The 21832-nt window shown below is 44.2% G+C and overlaps 1 protein-coding gene across 1 annotated transcript in view; it reads right to left on the reverse strand.

The window, feature by feature from the left end:
* Nucleotides 1-21832, reverse strand: part of LOC144824116 (aminopeptidase N-like) — an 880577-nt gene that overhangs the window by 376808 nt on the left and 481937 nt on the right. The window lies entirely within an intron of this gene.

Genomic DNA, 21832 nt, shown 5'->3' on the forward strand with positions numbered 1-21832 from the left:
AAGTGGGAGAGGGCTTACATCTAAAGAAAAGGTATGCGCTAATAAGTACAGGGCATTTATTAGTGTGGCATAACTCAGCTCCAAAGAAACATAATCTAGGGATGGCCGTTTCTCGGAAATGGCAGAGAATTAGTTTCAATCATGATACCAAATGGCGCCTGTACAAAAAATGGCGCTGCAAATGTTAACTTACATCTAACAGTAGGAAGGCATAATTTTTATTCTAACAGTGCACCACTAGCTCTATCTAAGGGCAGAATGATGTTGCCTTTTACTGAAAATGATGCACTATGAGAACATTTGTCTGAAAACACAATGTGCTGCAACAGTTGGAAGATTTGACCTTTGGTCAGGGAGGGTCTAGGAATCACATCCATCCATTAACTAATAGCATCTCACGCCAAGCTCCTCAGAACACTTACTGGATCTGGGGAAGAAAAAAAAGGACAGTAACCTGTCTGGAGATGTGAAGGGCTGGACCTGCTTCCACCTATACTCATGGCTCAGAAGTGGACTCCAAGCATTGGTTTGATGGCTTCCCATGTGGCTAAAGCAGCATAAAAAGCAGCAATAGGACTTTTTTTACAGGAGTGATCAGTTGGCCAGTTGCAAATGGAACTGGGCTAGAACTTGGTGATGGCTTCTGTTGGAATGTCCTGGCCTCTAAGTGTTGTCATTGAGGTCCCAAGAGTGTTCTAAGTGGCTAAGAGGGAATGCCCAGAAATGATCAGAATTTGAGCCTTAGAACACTTTTGGACTTCCGAGACATCACAAGCTTCAACCCTGCTGGAAGATTTTGAGCACCAAAAAAAAAGACTGAATGTGAAGATAGAAATCTTGACCAAGATTAGATGCCAAAAGTATCTGACTGATGAGGGGACTTTGCATTTTCCCACTCAGAACCTTTCTAACCAAAAACCATTGGCCTCAGTCGGATGTCGTCCAATGGTTATCTAAATTTGAGAGGACTTTACAGATAAAGCCTTCAACCTTGCCCTCATACAGGATTTCAACTTCTCTATTGAAGACCAATTCAGAAGGTAAAAACTTTGATCAAGATGATGGCCTGGTGTATCTCACCTCTGCTGGATCATGGTAGGTTTGAAATGTTGCCTTTGCCCAGGTCAACCACAAACAATAGGTTCTGATTGATCGTTACGTTTTCTAGGTGCTTTTATTCTTAAAACTTTGAAAATTCATATATTCAGATTTTTGTGGGCATTTTATTTATCATTGTGTTGTGTTTTGAATAATTGACTGTTTTAGTGTGGTTAAATACTTTTTTTTTTGAAACTTTTTATTAATTTTATAACAAACACAAACAACTTGCAAGGAATAAAGAAAAAGAGAGACAGCAATATAAACAACGTTGCATTACATGGTGTGTGAGCGGGAAGGTCAACCAATGAGCGTTTGTTCCATCGAGAAAGAGTCTCGCAGGGGGGGGGGGGCAGAAGGAACAAAATGTAATCAATACACAGTAGTAAGTGGAGGAACCCTCGAGTTACGGGGACGTAGGTGTAACATCTGGGTCAGGGAGAGGGGGGTACATATATCGCCACGGTAAGTGTTCCACTGAGTCCATATCTTCCCCCATTTGCGGGGGGTACCCCGAGAAATATATACAGTTTTTTCCCTGAACATGCACCAGTCCATGTTTTTTTTTCCATTTCCGAATCCCGGGTGGTCCCTGAGCGCCCCACAGTTGCGCACTGTCTCTTTTGGCGATCATATTGCCCAAGGTCACCCATCGAAGCTGCGATACGGAGTAATCGTTTGGTTCCCATACATTCAGCAAGCATCTCCTAGCCTCCGGCATCGATCGCACCCCCGTAACCTCACTCATCACCTCGTGCACACGGGTCCAGAATCGCACTATCTCAGGGCACTCCCAGATGATATGTAAAAAGGTGCCCAGGAGACCGCACCCACGCCGACACAAACCATCCACAGAGAAACCCATGTGTACCAAACGGGGACCAGTCACATACACTCTATGCAGGATTTTGAGTTGCACAAATCTAAGACGCACCTGGATGGCCACCTCTTTAGGGGAGGAGATCGCCGCCTGCCAGTCCTCATCGTCCAGCTCCAGCCCATCACCAATCCAGACCTCTCTAAGGCGAAACAGGAGATCAGACCTGGAGTTGATCAATTTTTTATAAATAAGCGAAATCGTACTATCAGGAACATGTCCGTCCAGTACCCTGTCCTCAAGCGGGGACGACTCCGGAATCTCCACACCCGAAGGGAAAACCGAGAGCACCGCGTGGCGGACCTGCGCATAGCGAAAAAATTCGCGATCGCTCAGAGCGTACTCGGTTTTCAATTCCTCAAACGTCTTCATTCTCCCCTTAGTCCAAACATCATCAATCCTGCTAATACCGATCAAGTCCCACCTATCAAACCCCTTCAACTGCCAGAGTGAGCCAAGTCTATCGGACGCGTACAGTGGGGTGGCACGAGTCAATTTATCAGACCACCCAAGCGCCATGGAAGCATGTCTCCACACCTGGACAGCCGTCCTAGTGGGGCCCGTCACGTTTCGAGGGGTAAGTTTCGAGTAGAGGGCTCTATTATAGTCACCCCCCGGTAACAACCATTTGTCCATCGCGAAGGCCGGATTCGGCAAAGGGCCATACATGCAATGATTTATTGCCCCCAATTGAGACGCCCAATAATAGCGACGGATATCAGGCAAAGCAATTCCACCGTCGTACCACGGGAGCGACAGTTTAGCGATGGGGATCCGGGGCCTACCCCCCCCACACCAGTTGTCTCTGTAAACTCTCAACCTCACGGAAATATTTAGCCGGGACAACGTCAAGTGTGTTTTGCAATGCGTAGAGGAAGCGGGGCAGTGACATCATCTTAAACAATGCCGCTCTACCTAGGGGAGAGAGAGGAAGTTTCCCCCAAGCGACAACATCTGCCCGAAGGCGCTGAAGAGGGGGCAGCAAGTTACGGTCAAACCGCAGTTCAGGTTCCAGAGTGATAAAAATGCCTAGGTATTTAAATCCATCTCTCACAATCGCGATAGGACAACCACTTGGCAGAAGGGGGGCGTCTCCCGACAGGACGTATACACAGGACTTCGACCAATTGATGACAAGACCCGAGTTTTTGCGAAAGGACGTTAAGACATCGAACAGTACAATGAGGGATTTACGGGGAGATGTGAGATACAGCAGAATATCATCAGCGTAGAGAGATACACGGTCCTCAAACTCCGAATTCCATCTAATGCCCTTCAGGGACGGCTCCCACCTCAACCAGGCCGCCAGCGGTTCCAAGGCGAGAGCAAACAACAAGGGGGACAGGGGACAGCCCTGTCGCGTCCCCCTGCCCAGTGCAAAGGGTGCAGAGACCCGACCATTGACCACCACCCGAGCCATGGGACCGGCGTAAAGCAATTTGACCCACCGAACGAACTCCGGACCGAAACCAAACTTGGCAAGAGCCGCCCACAAATACGGCCATTCTATTGTATCAAACGCCATCGTAGCGTCCAAGGACGCCAAGATGGCGGGCTCACGTAGCGTCTCGGCCCGTGCCAAGACGCCATGCAACCTTCAGGGGTTAAGCGCCGTGTTGCGATGCGGTATAAAGCCGGATTGATCAGGGTGAACCAGGTCCCCAATGACAGTCGCCAAACGTGTCGCCAGCAGCCTGGCCAAGATTTTAGGCTCCGCATTAATCAACGAAATGGGTCTAAAAGAGGCACAGCGATCCCGAGGTTTACCATCTTTATGGATGACGACAATAGTGGCCAGTCTCTGGTCTGGTGGGAGAGAACCCACCTCCAAAGACTCAAGAAACATAGAGCGCAGATGTGGAGCCAGCGAGTCCGGGCGTAGTTTATATAGCTCAATGGGGAGTCCATTAGGGCCCGAAGCCTTGCCGGACCGGACCGAACGGACAGCAGCGGCAATCTCGTCCACAGTAGGCGGTGCATCCAGAGCATCTCTATCAATGTCAGGCAATCGGGGAAGTGCAATGTCACGCAATAGCAGGTGGGAGTCCTGCTCAGATCGATCAGACACCTGGGAATACACCTCGCGGAAATAATCGGCAAAACATGTAACAATATCAGCAGGGTCCGTACAACACTCTCCATTCTCCGCAACAATCACAGGGACGACACGACTTGCATTCTCCCTCTTATCCAGCCAAGCAAGCAATTTCCCAGCCTTATCACCCACATCATACAGGCGGCCCTGCTGTTCCCTTCCCATTTCCTTAGCAGCTTCAGTGACCAGAGCCCTGTATTCATGTTGTTTCAACTCCAGTAGATGTAACCCCTCAGCGGTGACCCCAGATTCCAAGCACCCCTCCAGGGCCGTGACCTCCCCCTCAAGGCGAACCATCTCAGCACGGTTGGCCAACTTCACGCTACCAATCAACGAGAGGGCTTGGCCACGAATGACAGTCTTGTAAGCTTCCCAAAGTACACTAGGGGAGGAAACAGAGCCCACATTTTCCGCAAAATAACAATCGTGTGTTTTAACCAGCTCAGCCCTGACCTTGGGGTCCTTCAAATACCAGGGGATAATCGGAGCCACTCGGCCTGCCGAGCCCTGCCGTGCATCAACCACCAGCCAAAGCGGAGAATGGTCCGAGATACCCCTTGCCAGATGTTTAACTTCCCGTATGAGGGATGCATGGGCCGAGGGCAGTAATATATGATCTAACCTCGAGAGACTACCATGAGCACCAGAATGATAGGTATATTGCAACTGCCCCGGGTGAAGCAATCGCCAGCAATCAGTGAGCCCCAGCGTCTCCAGGAAGTCACTCAACCAAGTCTGGGCCTTCGGCAGTTCCCTGGGAGGGTGACGGTCACACATCCCCGAGACCACCGCATTAAAATCACCCCCAACCAAAAGCAGACCCTCGGGGAGACCCAGGATAAGTCCACTCAGATCAGCGAATGTGGTGGCTTGGAGGCCCGGGGGCACGTACACGGAAATCAGGATAAGAACCTTCCCTTCCCAGCGCCCCACAATGGCGGCGTATCGTCCCTTATCATCCAGTATGACATCATCAATAGCCAAGGGGAGGGAGGTCCGAACCAGAATGCCCGCCCCCCTGGAGCCCGAAGTGAAACCCGAGTGCGCCACAAGGCGATAACCACGCCTATTCAGAGCGTAGCACTTGTTGCTGAGCAAATGAGTCTCCTGCAGTAAGACAACATCTGGAGTCAAACGTTTCAGCAATTGCAGCACCACCCTCCTCTTGATCCCATCCCCCAACCCGTTCACGTTCCAACACTTTATCCGAAGTCCCCTACCCCCCATCCCCGAATTCAGCCCCTCCCCCGCCCCACACCCGAAGCAACTGCAAAAAACAGGAGTGTGCCTTTCCTTCGCCTTGCAAGTAACAATAAAATTCAAACCAACAACCCAGTCCCCCCAACAATGTCAAAACAACTATACCCCCCACCCCGCACCCCTGCTGAAGACCAAAGAGCCCCATAAACTTGCAGTGTGCCTGTCGCCCAACCACCCAACTAATCTACGAAAAGAAAACCCAGGAGGAGAAAGGACCCGTTCACCCCCCACCCACCCCCAAAAAGACTATTACTTGCAAACATTAATGACACAGCATAGCACAGTTCAAAGCCAACGTGAAGGGCACGGGGTCAAAGTCGACATCTACTCCTGCTCCGTCAGGCCACCGTCCGCCCGATCCGACCTGCCAGAGTCCTCAAAAGGTTCTTGATCCGTAGGCAACGAGTCAAGCCAGTCACTCACGACCCCAGGATGGTCGAAGAAAAGGGTACGATCCCTATGAACCACCCGCAAACGGGCCGGGAAGAGCATGGCATACTTCATAGACCTTTCCCGGAGTCTCTTCTTGACCCCTTGAAACCCCAGCCTCTGTTTCTGGACCTGTTGTGTAAAGTCCGGATAGAAGCTGACAGTAGATTTTTCAAAGGCAATGGGACCAGACTGCCTCGAAGCCTGCAGGATAGCGTCTCTGTCCCGGAAATGAAAGATCCTCGCAATGATGGGTCGAGGGTTAGCACCCGATTTAGGTGTGCCGCCGGGGATCCTATGTGCACGCTCGACAGCGAAAAACTTGCTGAGACCCTTGGGCGCCAAGTGATTCAGCACCAGGTCTTCCACCAATAAGTCCGTCGAGGCAGCAGTCGATGATTCCGGGACCCCAATCAGGCGGATGTTATTGCGCCTGGCACGGCTTTCATAGTCCTCTAGGCGCCCAGAGAAATAGTCATTGGCTTTCCTCAGATTCCCGACTTCAGCCTGTAAGTCAGAGACGTCTGTGACCAGACTAGTGGTCTTAAGATCCAGGGACTTGACCTTTTCGTTCGTCTTCGCCAAATCCGCCCTGATCAGATTGACATCAATCGACACAGTATCCAGTTTGAGAGTCAAGGCCTCATATTGTTGCCCCAGTGAAGCCTTCATACCGGTGATGGCGCCCATGAGATCCCGCAACGAGGGCTCTTCCTCAATCGATGAGTCCTCCGGCATTGTCGTCGAGGGTTTAGATGCTGCTCCCGGCGATCCTTTAGTAAGGGTGTACCGGTCCATAATGTTCGTTTGCAAAGCACTCCCTCGAACGCCCGGTTTAGGCCCGCGCTTCCCACTCTCTGGCTTGGTGGCCATCTTGGATCCTGGACCCGTACGGGTCGCCTGTTGTCGGGTAAAAATGGTGACTGCGGTGTCAAATGCAGGACCAAAAGGGCGAAGGTGGTGCCAGTCTCAGAACTAAAAGCCACGACAGATCGGCGGCAGGAGCGGATAGACCAAAAGTGTAGGCACGTCCGGCCGTCTACGCAGCTGACAAAGTCAGGTTGATCTCCGGACAGGAATCGAAACCAAAAGCGGTCGCCAGCCCATGCAAGTCTGGTAGTCCGTTGTTGTTCACTTACTGGACGGCAGGCCAGACAAGATAGCTCGGGGCGTCACCATGGAGCAGGCCAGAAAACTGCGACAGTCTGTAGCTCTGGACCCCGAAGTCCCAAAAAGTTTTTTGAAACAGATAAATGATCAGTAGAACTATGCCAATAAACACCCATCGTCCGAACCAGGATAAAGTACAGGATAGTCGATGGAGGTGGCGAGGGTCCGGGAGCCCTGTGCTCACGCGACCATCTTGGGTGCGCGCGAAGCTCCTCCTCTGTGGTTAAATACTTGACACAATAAGCCTGCCTGCAATGTGCCAAAGCTAACAGAAGTTGATCTCTGGTTTAAATTATTAAAACTCTGTGTTTGACCATGAAACATTGTTGGAATTATTACCTGTATAGGACTCACATCCTGCTCAACTAATAACTTATTTTCTTACAGGGCCTTCTTGCCAGTCTGTAAGATCAACCTCTCATCCAAGATTGGTATCGGCCAAAGTGGACAGCATTGGTGCTATTGCCCTGAAGTCTACAAAAGAATCAAAGAAAGATATGTGGCTAATCAGCAAAGCAAAAATCCGTTCCTTCCTTAATTGGAATGATGCCCAAAAATGCTCACTGCTTAAGGCTGACTGCTGCCCCTATAAAACAGTTACACCTTATTCTTTGTTTAAGTGAAAACTAATAAAATCATGTTTTTTGGGAGTAGAGGAAGTGTTCTGAACTCACAACAAATGCAGCACACATCAGAGATGGTAAAATCAGGTGAAGTCCCCTGACTTAAAATTCAAGATTAAGTGGTAGGCCAGGCACAAGTGCTGATTTCCTGCTGCTGCTGGATGCCCCATTGCTGGAATATTCAGCAGCAGGGACTTGGACTGTTTTAGAGAATTAAATCATCCTGGTGCCCTGAAATGTCGATACTGCTAGGAGAGGGGCATATAACAGTGCAGGGGGATAGAGTGGCAGGCAGTGGTCTGGAAACAGGACAGTGATTTAGACTGGTCACATTAGGATGAGGACAGTGCGGGGGTGGTGGCTGAGAGGGCTCAGAAGACAGAGGCAGCATAATTAACCAGCTGCCTGTGTTCATCCAAAGCCTGCTGCTGCAGGAAGAATAGCTATTGGTTACTGGGCAGAGACAGCGTTACATTTTAAAATAATATTTTGATAGTTTAAAAATTTGCAATTCTGTAAAAGTTTAAAAAATGCATTTTGCAAACTTGCAAGTCATGAGACTTCATTTAGCACAATGTTTTCATCTCTATGCCCTCTGCAAATCCTGTATCTGACACACTCTCATAACCTACATATTAAAAAAAAAACAATTGAATTTTGAATGTATTACATTTGCATAGTTACTGAAAACCATTGCAATACTAAAATATCAATAGCACTTTTGTGAATTTCACAACCAATTAAAACTTTAAATAAATGAGATCACTGACAAGTTAAGAGCACTTTGGTGCTAGTGCAACTTGCTGCCAGTGTAGGCAGTGCAGTCATTACAGAATTCATTGCAGAATCAGCTGGTGCCGTCTGACCAGAGGGATGCATTACAGAGGGTCCAATCTGTACACTCAATGAGGACTTCCTGGCTCTAACTCAATTGCCCTCTGATCTTGAGAAGAATGAAGTTGCACAATGATCGCTGGTGTTTAAGTTGGCGGCAATTTTTTGTGACTAGGCCTATGTAGATTGATGTCCAGTAGCACTGCTATTTGATCCAGGTGAGGCTTAATTTTATGTTGGTATTATTTGCTCGATTAATGCAAGAAATCTTACTAATCTGCAGTTTAGTTGTGGTATTCCTGGGTCAAAGCATGCCAAAACTGCTTGCCTACTTGGGCGAATACCCCTTTGATTGAAGGGGATTTTTAACAGCTGTCTCCTTTCCTGCAGCAACTCCTTGCAGGAGCATACTAGATGGGTGATGTCTCCCCGGCCGTTTTTGGACAGGCTGCAAGAAATTGGGGTTAACACCTGCTTCCACAGTGGAAAGTTCTGGGTGCATGGGATCATGCCAAGGTGAAGCGTTAAGAATTTTAGTTTCTGAAATTTTGGATATCTCAAATAAAAATATTTTTGGGGGGCTAGGACCTTCTAGTTAATTCAAAGACATCCAAGTGTGAGATCTGGTCGAAAAAGGGAGCTTTATCCTCCACCAACTACAGTTGTTTCAAAGATTTCCAGACCAGCTTCTTAAAGGCTAGATGATGGATCTGTGTATTCCAAAAGCCAAAAGTCCAGTGCTTGCCAGATTCCCCTGAAGGTAGCTTCTTGCAGGGGAATTTTCCCTCTGTTGGAGGTCTTGCCATAAGATCTGATTTAAAGTGGTTGGGGCCGATGATCTGATCTTATTCCAGCAGATGATGTATGCACTGTACCTGGCCCATGATTGCTTCTTTAGGCCAAATTCCAACCTTAGTTGCGCCGGGGAGGTATAGTTTGGAAGGCTAAACATAGTTCTATATGCTTTGACTCAAACAATTGTATTCTGCTGCAAAGGTTAGACCTACATATTGACTTTAAAGATACTGAAATACAAAAATACTAAGGCAAAAACATGACCAACATTTTTTTTTCTATGTTTATTGAATTTACCAAACATTTGTTATCAAAATACCAACAGGCAAAACTACAGAAAGTTAAAAAAAATCTACTATCAAAATATTGACAACAGTCATAAACATATTTAAAATTAACTGAAGTAAATATTGACTACAAAAATAAATGCACCGAAAACGTAAATATATAATTTACAAACCTGTACATATAATAAATAGGAATATAACTCAACCATATTTCTTAAAATATTTAAAAATGCTATTTTGCTCAAACTTCAATTAAGTTATATTTATTTCTTTTGAGATGTATACACCTATGATTATAAACTAAATAAAAAAATCCATCCATTCTAAACAAGTATAGTTTTTACAAGTGTGATAAGCTAATATAAACAAAATTGCATTTCTTCAAAACAAATTGCACTTTTTAATTTAGAAAATTCATAATTTTTGCAAAACTAGGAAAATATTTATTTTGAAATATCTATATGCATTGTTTGCACAAATACATATATTTGAAATATATATTCATTATTATTTCACCAATATTAACATATATAAATGAAAAAACATTCATTAACATCAACAAAAAAGAGAAAGAATACAAAAATGTGTAAATAATTTGCACTATATTAATTAATTGCAATCCAAAACATATATCTGTACATACTTATATTTATTTATATATCTATAGCTGTATCTATAATTATATAGATATTTTATATATCTAAGAGCAGAAGCAGGGAACTGTGGGTAGTTCCCAAGCTTAGGTGAGAGCAGCTCCTTTATATGGTGTGCCCTACAACACTGCCAGTTCTTCTTTGAATCGGCTCACTCTCTAGTGGAGTTTTTAAGCACAGTGCCATTCATGCCAAGCTAGGGATCTAAGGGGCATATTACCAACGTTAAGCGATATTTATCGCTACCGATGCTTAGCAACGATTTTTTTAACGCTAAGCATTGTTAGAAATTATCGCAGATAAACCTTGCTATTATCAAGGTTTATCGCAAATGCGATAAAAAACGGCCGCAATGCATGAATATCGCTGAAAAGTCCGCGATATTCATGCATTACCGAGCTGATGCTCTTAGCCATGTTATCCACCTCCCATTGGCTAACATGGCTAAGAACTGCTCAGAATGGAATCCACTAGGTGGACTGGCGGTTGTCACCACAATGGTGGGGAGCAACCAGTGTTGTTAAAATACCCCTCACACACCAACAGGCCCCTTGGAGTCATGCTTCATCATTGGGGTCTTCGCAAACCTCTACGGGATGCGGCGTGCTACGACTTCACGACTACGCAGGAGCACTTTCCTGTGAACTATGTGTTTGGTGTGTGTGAGAGTAAAAGATGTGAGTGGTGAGGTGAAGGTGAGAAGTTAAAAAATACCTGGCACGTGAGTACCGAAATTTTTTTTATTTAGTCTCCGGCTGGTATTGTTAAAAAGAGTGCTAGAGTGGTTTTGGTTTACTGTTTAGGGTAACCCAACCATGTTAGTGCGTCGACATGTTTCGGTGTTAGAGAACTCCTTCTTCAGGACGAGGATGTGCACTACTTATCCCCACCTTACTCACATGTGTGTAGATTTTAAAGTGTGCTCTACAAAAATAAGATTAGGTGAAAATGTACCTATCTATGTTTAATGTAAGGTCCGTTGCGCCCAATTGGCCATTAAAGACACCTGTAAACAGAGAAAATCAAATAAAACAGGATAATACATGTTTTTTTAGTCTCATACTGTGTAAATACACAGAAGGGTAACAAGGAACAAAAGTGAAGGTCCAGGAACCCTAAAAAAAAGAAGAAAAAACAGAAAAAACGAACAACATATAAACTGAGACACACATTCATTCATAGTATCTGATAAGCCCTTGAGGGCATAGTTTCTGACACAGATGTGTTGCTTACTTATGAAAAGAGGTCAAATGGCCTCATGAGCCACAGCGTGTTGGGGGGTCCGTTCTACCCGTTATGGCAACCTGTGAGGTATTCAAGGAAATGGATCAAAATATTGTAATCCCTCGATTTTGATGAAGGTTTACACACCATCTAGTATAACCATACATTCATACACACTCACGGTTACTCCTAGGGCTGTCTGGCTTCCTACCCCTCCACGCGGCTCCGACGAGTAATATGTGTGGTGAGGAGCGGGCTTTTTATAGTCTAACTAGCCCCAATTAGCCACTGATTGAAAGCGGAAAGAGCCCATAACAGGACCTAACCCTTAGTCTCCATGCCGCTTCTGCGCGCATCGGGTAGGGCGTTCCCGTGCAAATGCGCATGTGCGGCAGATCGGTGAGGGACAGACGCGCATGCGCATCACCTCAGTGTGTCTATGACAGCCTTAGTACAGTGTTTGCCGCTTCGCGCATGCGCGAAACTGGTAATAGACGCCGTGTCTGTCTCACCCTGAAGTTATTGCCTCAGAGACCAAAAAACTGCATAAAATACATTGAGTCGAGCTGCAGGAATGGTTTAAGATTCGATGAGGGTTTTAGGCACAATGCATAAATCGCCTATAATATCAAGGATATAGTTAAACCCTAGATATGTAAAGGACATTAGGGGAGCTGTCAAAATTACTTAAAGCCCGAACAAAACGAACTGACAATATCAATGGAAATAAAATACATTGTTCAGGAGGGTTTGATCAGAGAAACCCTTAGAGCTGTAAGTACAGTTATTGCTGCGGATATAGTTTATACAGCATAAATGATAGCGAGGATGTTCACTTAGATATGGAATTTTGGCAAAAAAACTCATGCAGTTGGGTATCAGGGGTTACCAGATGCGCGCAGAAGCGGCATGGAGACTAAGGGTTAGGTCCTGTTATGGGCTCTTTCCGCTTTCAATCAGTGGCTAATTGGGGCTAGTTAGACTATAAAAAGCCCGCTCCTCACCACACATATTACTCGTCGGAGCCGCGTGGAGGGGTAGGAAGCCAGACAGCCCTAGGAGTAACCGTGAGTGTGTATGAATGTATGGATATACTAGATGGTGTGTAAACCTTCATCAAAATCGAGGGATTACAATATTTTGATCCATTTCCTTGAATACCTCACAGGTTGCCATAACGGGTAGAACGGACCCCCCAACACGCTGTGGCTCATGAGGCCATTTGACCTCTTTTCATAAGTAAGCAACACATCTGTGTCAGAAACTATGCCCTCAAGGGCTTATCAGATACTATGAATGAATGTGTGTCTCAGTTTATATGTTGTTCGTTTTTTCTGTTTTTTCTTCTTTTTTTTTAGGGTTCCTGGACCTTCACTTTTGTTCCTTGTTACCCTTCTGTGTATTTACACAGTATGAGACTAAAAAAACATGTATCATCCTGTTTTATTTGATTTTCTCTGTTTACAGGTGTCTTTAATCGCCAATTGGGCGCAACGGACCTTACATTAAACATAGATAGGTACATTTTCACCTAACCTTATTTTTGTAGAGCACACTTTAAAATCTACACACATGTGAGTAAGGTGGGGATAAGTAGTGCACATCCTCGTCCTGAAGAAGGAGTTCTCTAACTCCGAAACATGTCGACGCACTAACATGGTTGGGTTACCCTAAACAGTAAACCAAAACCACTCTAGCACTCTTTTTAACAATACCAGCCGGAGACTAAATAAAAAAAATTTCGGTACTCACGTGCCAGGTATTTTTTAACTTCTCACCTTCACCTCACCACTCACATCTTTTACTCTCACACACACCAAACACATAGTTCACAGGAAAGTGCTCCTGCGTAGTCGTGAAGTCGTAGCACGCCGCATCCCGTAGAGGTTTGCGAAGACCCCAATGATGAAGCATGACTCCAAGGGGCCTGTTGGTGTGTGAGGGGTATTTTAACAACACTGGTTGCTCCCCACCATTGTGGTGACAACCGCCAGTCCACCTAGTGGATTCCATTTTGTTTATAATAATTGCTAGGGGAGACAGAATCCACTATTCCCTCTCCCTCCCCCTTTTGTTAACGATTATAAGAACTGCTCAGGGCAGGTGTTAGCTTTTGGAGATATTTGCGCTTAGCGCGAATATCTCCAAAAGTTGGTAATAGGAGATAGCGATGTTAGCGACTGTTTTCAGTCGCTAACATCTTGGCACGCCCACTTTGCATGTCATTAGTGATAAATATCACTGACATGCAAAGTGAGGCCCAAGATGGTCGCTATCTCCTACTAGCTGTCACTAACTGGTGTTAGCGACAGCTAGGTAATAGGGAGATAATTTTATCTCCGCTTTCTTGGCTTTTAAAGCCAAAAAAGCTGAGATAACCCCCTCTATAATATGCCCCTAAGTTTTTAAGTATAGGATGAACAAGTGCCAACCAAGTTGAGCTGAAAAATGACAAAAGCCTTTTACCACTTCAGGCACATTATTACAGTTTTGGATTGAATAAAAGCAACCCAATACACATTGTTTTGCTCGGATTACAGCTCATCTGAAAGGTATAGCTTTGTCCAGACTGAAGAGAGCACCCACCATAAGTCATAAGGAAAATACCCTTTGTGTCACATAAATTATGCCATTCATTCATTACTTTATCTGCTATTTAAACCATAAAAGTATACCAGATCATTAATATTAATAAAAATACAATGAAACACCAAATATAAAGTAATTTAAAATACTTTAGTCAAGCAGTGCAAAATAGGCAATTTAATAAAAGACATGGACCCGCATTTCAATGTCGATCTGTGTTGCCTTCAACCGACACCATTTCATTGAAGGAACTGCCCAACCATAGGTTGGCGGTTCCGACCCCGCAATTAGAACGCAATTGCACATGGTACGGGCACTAAGTAAGACTTTTCAATGGGAGCTTGTGCAGTGGACGGAAATCGCCCACAACACAATCTCCTATTGAAAAATTGAAGTTTTTAAACATCCCTGCATGGTGTGACAGGCACCTCAAAGTGCCTGTTACATGGTGCAAGGATGTTTAGGGAGTAGGGCCAACTGACAGAACAAAACAGCCATTGACACAATCACTCGTTTACCCGTATACCCAGTCAAGCAGCCACTCACTCACCCATAAACCCACTTACACACTGAATTACTCAATCATTGAGGCATCAGACAGCCACTCCTACACCCACACAGCCACTCACACACAATCACCCACCCATTCAACCAGACCCTGACATAGGCACTCACTTCCCACTCACCCATACATATACTCACACATCCACATACACACCCATGCAGGCATTTAGACACCCAGTTACAATTGGATACACACAGTCTCTTGCATAATATATTTTAGACATAGTATCACTCAGTAGTAGTAAACAAAGCACCCTATTTTAACTTTTGCAGTAACTTGGTATATATCTTTAACACTTAATCTTTCAGAAAACACTCACACTCACTGGGTGATGCAAATTGAGATGTCATGAGTGATGTCACTTACCATGTCAGGAGTGATGTAATATGTGAGGTAATATGTACAGCATTGCAGGGGTGTCAGTTGTAGTTAGATCAGATAACTATAACTGTGGAATTTCTATGGTTTTGTAAGATTGAAATAAGAGCCCAACTTCAATGTCCCGGTAACCAGGGTGAAGGTGTCAAAACGCGTTGATGTAATCCTCACCAAAAATAAAGATTGAGTGACTTTACTCTTTGGAGTGCCGGCTGATTTCTGCTGAAGCTCGGTGATCACATACTTGGATACATATATATATATATATATATATATATATATATATATATATATATATATATATATATATATATATATATATATATATATATATATATATATATATATATGTATATATATATATATATATATATATATATATATATATTCCAACGTAGTTTTCGGTGTGTCAAGCCTCCATGCATGGCGGGCAAACACGGGGGGGACGCCATTCCCAAAATATGTAGCGAAAACCAGTTGCTGAGAAATGAACACTCACTGGTGCCGTGGCCTCGGTATACAGCAGACTTTATTCAAAGCAAACGGGTGCCCAACGCGTTTCGGAGCTGCCTCACTCCTTGATTACGGGTACAGTTTCACAAGTGCCATTGACATTTAAAGATACAGAGTTCCTATTAGTAATAGACATAGAAAGTGCACATTTGTCAAACTGGTTTTGTATCGTCTATGTTATAACGGTTTGAAGTGACTTTTGAAATAGCCAAGATGAGCCAAAACAAAATTAAATTAAAATTAAATACCGCAATAGTGCACAATTAGGAGTATACAAATTATAAAAATTTGCAGTCATTATCCCAAGTGAGGTAATAATCCATACAACATAGTACCTCTTGCTATGTGTAATCAATAATTGCAGCCCAGTTAGTTGACCAAAATACTAAGGGGCCTATTATGATTGCGGTGAATCCGCATCCTCGGTGCCGGCGGAAGCCACCGCCGGCCCCGAGGATGCGGATTCACCGCTGCGGTGATTCACAAGACCCCCCGCCAGATTAGGATGGCAGGGGGGTCGGGAAGTCCGTACGCAGCTTTTCCGCCATGGTCCCGTGGCGGAAAAGCTCTAAAATGGTGGCGGTGTCTCTCAGACACCGTCCACCATATTAGGAAATGCCTGAAAAGATGCTTTTCTGCGGTGGATTTTCCGCCGTGGAAAAGCATGTGGTACTTCACTGCGGGGGCCTTTTGCGGGCCCCCTAGGTGAAGGGGGGATGGGGGGTGCATATGGGGGGTACCTATGGTAGCCCCCTGCATTTGTATGCAGAGATCGGCAGGCACCGCGCTGTGCCTGCCGCTTTCTGCATACAAATGCAAAGTATGCATTTTTAACATTGCGGCGGGTGCAGCTCTAAGCTGCACCCGCCGCAATGTTAAGGATAGAGGATGTGACCGCCACCCTGGTGGTCACATCCTAATCTTCACGGGGGGAACGCCGCTGCCCATGCGGACGTTCCCCCCTACTCTATGGTGGCGGACGGACTCAGGTCCGTCCGCCATCATAATCGGCCCCTTAATCCGCCCCCAGTGGGGTCAATCATAAACACAGTTGCCTATAATACTGCCAACAGATGTCTGTGGAAAATCGCCTATGGGCTTCTAAATCAAACATTGTGTCCATGTGAATTCAATGCATTCTTCCATAAGGTGCCATTTCAGAATGTAAATTCTAGTCAAGCTCAAGTGAGCAAAATGTCCATCAAGTCAACTGCAGTTGTCAATACAGATCATCTCCTCTGTAACATAGCCAAATATATAAAAATTACTAAAATATTAGGAGCTACTGCTTGCAACAAAAATTGTGAAAAAAAACTTGTTAAAACATATTCGTTAAAAAGGCAACAAATGTGGAGACAGTTCCAGGTTCTAGATTAAGTCTTATCTCAAATGTATTGACATCTCCTCGTCCAGATTTAAACCAAATGGGCTGACTGTATTATACTTTATTATCATTCTAGACTCTAGCTTTCTTAATTCTAATGTACGATTCCCACCTCTGTCTCTCGGAGGGATGGAATCAAGTACACAGAATTTTAGAAGGTTTTGATTTTGTTTATGTGCTAAACTGAAATGGCGAGCCACAGGTTATTGTTTATCATTTTTTTGCAATAGCTCTTAAGTGCTCTAAAATACGTAATTTAACCTTGTTGATTGTACTCCCAATGTAATAAAAATTACAGGGGCATTTTAGTGCATACACTGCAAAATCGGTTTCACAAGTGAAATGTTTGCTGATCTTGAATGCTGGTTTATCTTTGCAGTTTAAGTGATTTGCATTTGTTACTGTACCTACAAGCCTTACATTTGGTACATGTAAGGAAACCTTGTACAGTATTTAGTTTCTTGGTCTCTTTGATATTACAGGACATTAGGGTGTCCTTCAACGATTTAGCTTTTCTAAATGTCAATGAAGGATAATCCCCGGTGCGTTCCTTTAGGTCATTATCCAATTTTAAAATTTCCCAAAATTTCAACAGGCTTCTACACACCTCCCATGCCTGGGTATTGTAGGTTGTTATAAATCTCATCTGATTATTTGACTCTTTGGGACTTTTCTTAGTAAAAAGATCTTCTCTTTGTATTTTCGATACCTTATCAGTTGCTGAATTGATTGTAGCATTACTGTAGCCACGTTCACTAAACATTAGTGTCATTAACTTTGTTTCTTCCTCATAGTCTTCCTCAGTGCTACAGTTCCGTTTAGCTCTCAACAATTCGCCAAACGGAATGGTATTCATCAAATGTTTTGGATGACAACACCCGGCCTGTAATAGACTGTTACCTGCAGTCAATTTTCGATGTAATTTGCTGCAGATTTTGTTATTTTGAATTTGCAAATTCAGGTCAAAAAACTGTATTTGGTCGGTACTTATCTCACTGGTGAACTGTAGATTTATGTCATTATCATTCAATGTTTGTACGAATTCATCTGCCTGACTCTGATTGCCATCCCAGATGCAAAAGATTTTGTCGATGTATCTGACCCAGAGGACGACATGATCTTGATTGCTCAATGTTTCGGTAAGTGACATCACTCAATTTGCCGTGAAATTGAACTAGTTCCCTTGAGACATATACAGGATAAGCTAAGACTTAGCTTTAAAACAACCAAAGATAAAATCATGAACTAATATAATTCTAAACATAAAGTACACATCAATTTATTAAAGTGACAGAAATAAAAACAGTTTACATTTATACATCATACAATTTCTTAAAAAACAATTAAAATTTAAACTAATAATACAATATATCGTGACCTGCACAATACAACAGACAGACAAAAAGATATTTTGTTGTAAAACATAAAAATTGTAAAATACAAGAGGTACATTCAATACTGCGATTTCATCACTCCCTAGTTTTATAGCCACAAATTTGTATATCAACAGGGGAGGAAGGGACTTGAATTGTACAGGAGTTTGGCGTCGACGCATTTCGGTGGTTCTGAAGCAAATATGTTCCACCTTTATCAAGACTAAGGTACGATGTCTGTCTTGTTTCAGGGTCTGTACAATTCCCCTGTATTTATCTGTTCAAAATGTTGAATGATGGCACTTTTGTAAATTACGACGATGTGCTAGTTAAAATGGTTCCAGAAGGAGATCGATCAAGTTCCATCTACTCTAAAATCGAGTGGAGTGTCTTCTCCAATAAGAAGAACGTTACGTTTGCGAGGTTTTGCTGGAAAACAATGAGCGCTAGCCACGCCTTTTGCTGTCAGGTAAAGCTTATTTTTAGGGTGGGGCGCTCTGGCAGGTTCCTCAAGCAGAAATACAGTCTCCCCTCCTAGAGCGGATCAATCACGCTGCGTCTGGGGGTTCTGGTTCTGGTTTGCATCATCCAGTGAGTGTGAGTGTTTTCTGAAAGATTAAGTGTGTCCTTTTGCCTCACATACATATATATATATATATATATATTCCAAAAGCACCTCCGTTTGGGGAGCCCCAACCCTTCAGGGCGGCCTCTGACAACCGGGCACGGAGAGCCCCGGCTAAATTCCACGCAGAGAAACACCAAAATAGAGGCCCTCTTCGGATTTCAGACAGCATTTAATGAAGCAAAAGGCACAAAATTCCTGTGTCCCAACTAGTTGCGGCCGGATAGCCTTGGTCACGGGCAGGAAGTGACATACATAGTGTTAGTGCCTGCATTTATCGGCGTTTCCGTGGTCACCTGCTGGGTGTAATCATCAAAGTCCCAGAATGCACCATTGCATACGAGTAAGTAATGGAAAGTTCCTTGTGTTTGCTGATAGTGTAATACACAGTTCAGCACTCTGGTGCATACAAAGTGGTTGATATTCCTTAGTCCAAGTGGCGAACAAGCAGGATTCCAAATCAAAGGCAAGTACTCGCATAACGTCCTGCTCAATAAAATGCCTCTGTCCTCCGAAGGATTGGAAGGGTAGTCGTCCCCCAACCAAATCCCTTCCAGCGCTGCCGTTCGTGATTCATAGTGACACCTCAGTGGGTCAAATGGCAGCGTGTGGGTCATGCTCCTTCCATAAATATTCCAAAAGCACCTCCGTTTAGGGAGACCCTGACCCTTCAGGGTGGCCTCTGACAACCGGGCACGGAGAGCAACGGCTAAATTCCACGCAGAGAAACACCAAAACAGAGGCCCTCTTCGGATTTCAGACAGCATTTAATGAAGCAAAAGGCACAAAATTCCTGTGTCCCAACTAGTTTCGGCCGGATAGCCTTGGTCACGGGCAGGAAGTGACATACATAGTGTTAGTGCCTGCATTTATCGGCGTTTCTGTGGCCACCTGCTGGGTGTAATCATCAAAGTCAACATTAAAGAGAGGGAGTTAGAGGGAAAAACAATAGCTAAGGCTCACCCTCCAAAAACTATAATCAACAAATGGTCTCTGTTACCAGATTCCTGAGAGCCTTGCAAGTTACTATGAACCATACACAACACTCAATGGGGTCGGTCATGGGAAATTCATATTAAGTAAAAAAAGGAGAAATTGCTCCTTTTTTAGGTGTCCCCTCACTCACCAGGGTTGCCCCACGGTGACATGCTTCATCATTGGGGCCATCCCAGTCCTCTATGGGCTGGGGCGTGCTACGACTTGCGGGTTACGTAGGAGCACTTTCAAAGACTATGTGTGATGCATGTGTAATTGTGGAGTGGACTATGTGATGTATCTAAAAATACCTGCCCAGTAGGTTTACAATAAACTTTATTCCTGCCTCTAGGTGGTAGTATTAAAAACGGGGTGGAAAAATAGGGCGCCCTAAACGTAATGTGTCAAGGTGTACCTATCAACTCCTATCGTCAACATGTTTCGTGCATACCCCAAGCACTTCTTCGGGACTACGCAGGGACCAGCCCTGTGTTCGCCACTCCTTAGCTCAGTGATGAGTTATTTTCAATAAGATAAGTTAAATTAAATTAAATTGCAGCAAGCTATAATAAGTGCATGCAGTAATACCTACGTATTTAATCCAAACACGGGGTTCCTGTAAGATAAAAGACAACTTGAAAAATCAAGGGGTAGGCTACCCCGAACCCTAACACACATAGACCATGCTGTAGGATCGCTTTGGAAAACGTGATTACATTTCCCGTGGTCCTTGACGGACGTTTTTTCAAGTAAAAAACGTGATTGTTTTCATGCATAAAACGTGACAGTTCTCATGCATCAAAACGTGATAAAACACCTTTCTGTGACACACCCATACATTCATCTATCACACACTCTCATACATATTTTTACGTACATGTCATGGGACCTAAATTTGCCCCATGGATTCGGAGGGGTTCAGTATCCCAGTACAATCTAAAAAAGGAGAAACGGGATATCGTAAATGGCAACCACAGGGTCGTTTTTGCATAGCAATGGTTATTTGACCCGCTAGATGTAAGGGTAAACACCCTCCGGTAGTCCGATTTTCACTTACTTGCTTCGAGGATACCTCCCTCTTTTAGGCACCTACTTGTGTCCCTCCGGTCCGAATGTTACTCGACCGGGGGCTGAGTTAGTTTTTAAAGAAGATCCCAGTCGCGGTTACTTCCGCATACGCGCCCACGCTCGATAAAGAGCTGGTGCGTGTGGATCGCCCTGGGCAATCACGGGTGGCGGCCATCTTAGGAGTATGAAGTACTTTTTCATTACTTCAATTGGGACAATAATTATGGTTACGGGAAATTTCGGTGTCAAGAAATTAATTTAGAGCTTATGTTATCTTCTATTTTATATTATCAGACACAATGCCGTATTTTACCAAAAATATTTATAAATCATATTTTTAGGGTGGTGATCCAGATATATTTCTTCAATTGGCCCCTTATATTTTTGGTGTCCTTCTAACTTATTCCCGAGGGTAGGTTATTGGTTATTTTGATTAATTTAGTTGAAGATGGACTAAGTAGCCCTCATATGACAGCAATTTTTTGCTAGGTTTACTCAGACTGTTGGTGTTGTACACTCAGGTCTGTAAAGGAAAACAACCACAGTTAGTATGTAACCAATACCCACAGTTATTGGTTATTGGTTATTTGGATTGATTGGAAATCGGCTGAGTAGCCCTTATGTGACCACATTTTTACTACGTTTTCTCAGACTGGTGGTGGTGTACACTCAGGTCTATAACGGAAACACAACCACAGTTAGTCTGTAACAAACACCCACAGTTGTTTAGTTCGGTTATTTCATTACAAGTACAGATTAATGACTCTGGGGTGGACTCATTCCTATCAGGTGAATTGCCCCCAGTGGATGTCATCGTTCAGACCCACTATGTGAGAGCGAAGTTTAAAAACCCAGCGTTGTTCTTTATAAAGTAGTTGCTTTTCCATTTCTGCATGTGGTTGTTGTATCTCCAGGACCACCCACCGCATATCATTAGGGGTATGTCCTTTTTCCAAGAAATGAGTGGTCATTCTTGTATTGGAATGTTTGCATCTAACATTGCTGCGGTGTTCCACCATC

The sequence above is a fragment of the Lissotriton helveticus genome, chromosome 3_1 (genome assembly GCF_964261635.1).
Source record: "Lissotriton helveticus chromosome 3_1, aLisHel1.1, whole genome shotgun sequence".
NCBI classification, from domain to species: Eukaryota; Metazoa; Chordata; class Amphibia; order Caudata; family Salamandridae; genus Lissotriton; species Lissotriton helveticus.